The sequence below is a fragment of the Rhinolophus ferrumequinum genome, chromosome 12 (assembly GCF_004115265.2).
Source record: "Rhinolophus ferrumequinum isolate MPI-CBG mRhiFer1 chromosome 12, mRhiFer1_v1.p, whole genome shotgun sequence".
Taxonomy (NCBI): domain Eukaryota; kingdom Metazoa; phylum Chordata; class Mammalia; order Chiroptera; family Rhinolophidae; genus Rhinolophus; species Rhinolophus ferrumequinum.
The window spans coordinates 16,605,162-16,611,305 of NC_046295.1; the positions used below are offsets into that span (position 1 = coordinate 16,605,162).

Sequence of the window (6,144 nt, forward strand, 5' to 3'; positions counted from 1 at the left end):
ACTGATCTGTCCCACAGTAAATCTGAAGAAAATTATCAATTTAAGTATATTTCAACTTCAATAATTTCAGCTTATCTTCAAATACTATCCTGAAGAAAGGGGATTTTCCCACTTAAAAATGTACTGAAAGTGCATTTTAATTAATAAAGGACAAGGCATCAGATGATAACAAGAAATCACGATAATGTGAGAAAAATGTCTATACTTTTTAGAGATGTTTACTGAAGTATGCTGAAGTAATGTATAAAGATGAAATGACAATATCTGGAAGTTTGCTTTAAAATACTTCAGCTATTATATATACAACGGAAATGCACATAGATGTTCACCAAAACATATGTACAATAATGTTAACAGTAGCACTATTTCTACGCTTGATCTTAGCCAAAAGGCCGAGAAGCGATACAGTAGCACTATTTCTAATACCAAAGACTGGAAACAACCCAAATGCACAACAGGAAAAATGGATAGTAAATAATAGCCTATTCACACAATTGAATGGCAACAAGAGTGAACAAACTTCAGCAAGGTGGGACAGCATGGGTGAATCTCATAAACATAATGTTGAGCGAATGAAGACAGACCCAAGAGTCCATACTATATGACTTCATTTATGTAGCAGCCCAGAAACAGGCCAAAGTAATCTCTGGTGAGACAGGTCAGTTGGGAGTAGCGCTGGAAGGGGTGCAAGGAGACTTTTGAAGTTCTGCTGATGTTCTGCTTCTTGATGTGGATGCTTACAGGGTTATGTTCTTACAGTTTGTGCACTCTTCTATAATTTGTTATTCATGTAAAAAGTTTAGTATTGTAATAGCTATATACGATGTCAGAGGGGTAGTAGATTGGGAGAGGGGTTATCACTTTGTGAGGCGTGTAAATATCTAACTATTACATTGCTTTGTACACCTGAAACTAACAAACATTTAAAAACTTAAAAAAATTAAAGTTTATATAAAATATTCCTGCAGAGTACAAATTATGAAGCAATCACAGTAAAGTCTTGACAACTTGAATTTAGATAATGTGTTTACAGGGATTCATTTTACTTTTTACTGTACTTCTGTGTTTGAAAATTTTTGTATTAAAAGTTGTCAATATAATCTGAAAAAAATATATCATTAGGTGGGGACCTAAATTTAAAATTTATGAACCCTTCAGAGATACAGATTGAAGAAGAATTTAAGATGTTGGTTGATAAATATATAGTACATTGGATTTTATGAAAAATAATCAAGATTCTGCCCCAAATGCCATTCCCCTTCACACATAACAGTGTATTGTTAAATTAAATTGAGTCACCAACCCTAGAGAAATTACCTGGGTAATGCAAGAATAATCACATTGGACTCCCATGTTTCCTTATTTAAAAACCTGAAGAAATTAAGCCAGTTGCCAACACTGTAAGAAATATAGACATATTCCCTGACATCTGAAGAAAAGACCGATGCCTAAGTGATTCTTATCAATGTTTAGTACGTGTATTTTAAAGACTAGTTTGAGAAGATTTGGATGGGGTGGGAAGGGAAGTAAAAATAGAAGGTGAATACCTTGAGAGCAGTCTGCTTATAATTTTCAGGAAAGCACCTTCAAATTTATATGCAGTCTGAGTTGGACAAAATATCATTAGGCCATTGATTTAAGGAGGTAAAGAAAAATTTAGCCCGCAAGGAATAGTACAATATTTCATTATGTTAACATGAAACCTCAAGAGTTTGCTGAATAGAACCTACTGAGTATGCATGGCCAACAATTTGTCTTTCAAATTAGGCCATTTTTATACCCGCTATGAAGAGTGCTCTTTCTGAGTGTGTTATTAGTTAAGCTTTGCAAACCTAAAACGGTATTCTCGTGGTATATGATGAAATCATTGATTTCCCCTTCTTTGTTTTACTTCTCTGAATATGCTTTTTACATTATATAGCATAATCAGAAAGCTTGATGTCTGATTGATTTGTTTTTCATTTTGCAACCATTTGCTAGATTATTCTTACTTTTTTTTTTAACCTAACTTGAAAAAATGTTTTACAGCAGCTAGTTAAAACGGAAGTCAGTTTCTTTGTAAGCAAACAAGGGCTGCTTGTTTCTTTTTTATATTAAAGCTCTAAAGGATTCACACCTCGTCAGGGGTATATGGATTGTAGTTAATAAACCATTACTTTCTGTGAACATTATGATCCTTGGTTCCTACTATTATATATTCCTTAAATTAAAAAAATTTTTAATCTTTTTCCATTCAGTACGAGTAAAATAGGCTTAACAGTAAGTAATTGCTGATCATTTTCGCCAGATATTTTTATTAGAATAGCATGGTAACCATTAAAATGGGTTTGCATTTTCTACAGGAACCTTAATTTTCAGATTAAATAAAATACATAGTTTTATTTTAAAGCAGGCTCATTTTATACAATAGACCAATTTTTTAAAATGAGCTACCCTACACTTAATGTCATTAGTAAACAATGCATTTAGTCACACAGGAATACCAGGCTCATACATTTAAAAAACACTTCAGCATTTTGTTATGCCAGCTGAACCCCTACACAGTGAGGTAACCTAACAATAGCTACTTATTTAAACAAATGAATGTAGGAAAACAGAATTTCCAGCACAGACGCAGTCTCTTATCTAGCCTCTGTAGGACGATGTCAAAATGGTTATCAGTAGTATCTCTATATGTTTATCTCTATGTGTTATTTTTCTGGGAAGAGAGAGAAATTCATTAGTATTCCTATTATGTCATAGAGTTCCATGGAAAGTCTACCCGGTGAGATTTTTCCAAGAGATTATTCTTAGCTCTAGAGCTTATTATAGTATGTCCTAGGAGCCATCATAGGTTACATCCGTTATGCGTTGGGGGGTAAATGTTAACTTCATTCTATCATTAATAGCCAACAATTATTAAGCATTTACAAGGCAATGCTAAATCTTTCACATGCTTGTTTTTTTTTTAATTAGTTTCAGGTGTACAAAACAATGTAATAGTTAGACATTTACACCCCTCACAAAGTGATAATCCGCCTTCCCCCAATCTACTACCTCTCTGACATCATATATAGCTATTACATTTTCACATACTTAATGTCATTAAATACTCACAAAAGCCCTGTGTTAGATTCTGTTTCCCCATTTCACAGATAAAGAAACTGAGACTCCAAAGGGATAAACAATGTTCTAACAATTATACAACTAGAAAACGGCAAACTCAGGATTCAAACTAAGTCTAAACAGAAAATCACCTCCAACTTTCTAGCTTTTTAAAACAGTGACTTCTATTTTTTCTTACTTTATGCCTTCTATTTTTCTCTAAAACTAATGCCCCAGCATTTGCTGAGAAACTGAAAGCTTTGGCAATAACTCCAACAAATCCAAACACCTATACATGTTATTTGCAAATAAATGAATTATTTTCTTTATTTTAAACAATCATTAAACGGCAATGCTTCTCCAAGAGGGAAAATAATAAATAAAAATTAGTAGATACTTAAAAAGTTTGTTAAATGTAATTTTCTTAGTTGCTGTTATAAAGATGACAGTGCAGGTTTTAAAAATGATTATTTAGAAATATAGTAGGTTTGTAAGGAAGGGGTTTTACAGTATTTGAATCACACTCTAGGGGGAAAAAGTCTGCAGGAATGAATCATCTGGTCCCCTCCTGCCACACCACCCCCAGCTTCAATCCACTCTCCACAACAGACACACACAAACACACGCACCCATGCTTCAGTACTCTCCAATACCATTATCATGACTGGAGATTCCACCTCTGCGTAACAATGATGAGAAATGCTCTATCTTCTGAGGAACCTTATTCCATTTTTCAAGTAGTTGTAATTGCTTAAGTTCTTCCAAAAATAATGCGTGCTCCCCAATCTCACTAAGCTTGGTAACTGAAATTCAAAATCATTTATCAGAGTATCAATTGCAACATTAATAAATGTTGTCTCTCTTCTCATTCTTTTCCTATGAATTTGTGTCTCTAACTCCTTGGCTGTGGTTTTAATGTAATTTCAGCAGGGAGCGCAGACAAATACAAGTTTTCAATGGGTATATGAAAGTGGAAGCTCTTCAAAATTTTTCACCTCTATAGCTGTCACAAGAAAGGTCTCTAGTGATTTATCCACTCTCAGAGTTTTAACCAGAATATGTATAGCGCATAAGTTTTGCACATTAAATATTTCACAACTAGTTTCCCTATAAACTACTCAAGTTAACATAAAACATATTTGTATATAAGCACAGATTTACACAAATAATTATAGCACTTTACTGCAGAGTGAAGACTTTTGTTTTATGAGAATGGGTAATTAGAAGAAAAATAACTATCCATAATTTCTAAATTAATTTAAATTGCATATATGTACTTAACATGAATTAATTTAGTTTATACATTCATATTATGACTCAATAGGAAAGAAATTAGAAAAAGATATTTTAACTGTTTTGTAAGCTCCAAATAAATCATCCAATAGCAGTGACATCTGAAAGACTAATCTTCCTTCCTGGAAAGCAGGGTTTTTTTCTCATTTCAAAATTTAGTATTATAATAATAAATGACTTATTTGTTATTTACTCCTGAGTTTTCTGCAGATGTGAGGATGGAGAGTTAATTTGTTTTTATTTGTTTTTGAAACACACTTCACATCTCTTAAATTGTAGATCAGTGTTAATGCTATTGCTGAGTCCATTAGATATTCAAGAGGAGACTGACTTTTGAATCTTTGGTCATTTGAGATATTAAAGCATCTTCATTCCAGACTGTCTATAGGTTAAAGTTGAGAGCAAATACAATTAAATTATCTCAAAACCTGGAGCCAACCAAATAGGACTAGCAGTTTCCCATCCATTTACTACAGAAAATAGCTCCCACAAATTTTCATTAGACAGTAGAATTCTCATCTTTAAAGCAAAAGTGAGCAATGTTTTATAAAATCAGAAGGTTAACTAAGATGTTTGTTGTGGGTAATATAATCTTAATATTTAAATTTAGATTAACACTTCAAATTATTCTTGCTGTTAAAAGATTGCAATACCAAAATTTGTCACAAAACTTGAGTGAATACTTGAAGTTAATGACAGTCAAATGGAAACAAAAGTATTCTGAGTTATTTATTTTCAGCTTAAGTTTTAATGAAAAGAATATAAGTTATCCCCCAAAGGAATAATTCAATTTATGGGAAGCATGTCTTTAAATATCTAAACATATTTATGTAAATAAGATGGATTTGTTTTCTCAATTGCTCTAATTCTCCTACATCATCAAAAAAAATTTTTTTTTAATATTTTGATTGGCACACTTACAACTTTGAAGAACTGAGCTAAAAGAACTAACCCCTGTCTCATAAACATAAAGTCATAGAAAAAAAAAAACATCATTCCAAATCTAAGATACTTCTGTGAACAGTGTATTTTCAACAAGTTAAAAAATAAAAATTCACAGTGTATTGTATAGTACTTTAGCTTGTGATTGCTGTATTTTCTCCTTTGTCATAATATTTTGCATTAGATCTTGGATGGGGGGAGAAGGGGATCAGTGGAGAAAAGAAGAGAATAGAACAAGGACAGGGTGATTAAAGAGCAGAAAGGCGAAGGAAAAACAGGGGCCTTGAAAAGTCAAGAATTTTAAAAAGTAAGAGGCCATGATTATGTTTAGCGATGGGAAAGGAGCCGGAAAACTCTCTGGGAAACGGAAAAAGGAAGACACAGTACATTACAATTATCACTGCTTGGGGTGCAGGGAGAGGGGATGGGGAAACTGGAAGAAGTAGTGTATTTCCAAAATGAAATATTATAAAACAAGAATTAAAATGGACAAACTACATTTATAAGTGATAACACGGATAATGTTATAATGTTGAACAAAAGAATACAGGCAAAAGAATATTCATTGTATGATTTCATGTATATAAAGTCAAAAACAAATACATAATAACTAATTTACAGTGTTAGAAGTTGGGTAATGGATGGGGGGGATGGTGACTATGAAGGGGCACATTCAATACTTCCGAATTCCGGTGATGTTCTATTTTTTGACCTGGATAGTGCTTTCACGGGTTTTACTTTGTATTAAGTCATTGAACTATTGTATTTTGTGCACTTCTCTGGGTAAGTGTTATATTCAAAATGGAACGAAACAAATTTAGCGAA

At 32.7% G+C, this 6,144-nt stretch overlaps 1 pseudogene; it reads right to left on the minus strand.

Moving 5' to 3' along the window:
- Positions 1-252: 252 nt before the first annotated feature.
- Positions 253-404, minus strand: LOC117032571 (uncharacterized; annotated as a pseudogene).
- Positions 405-6,144: the final 5,740 nt, after the last annotated feature.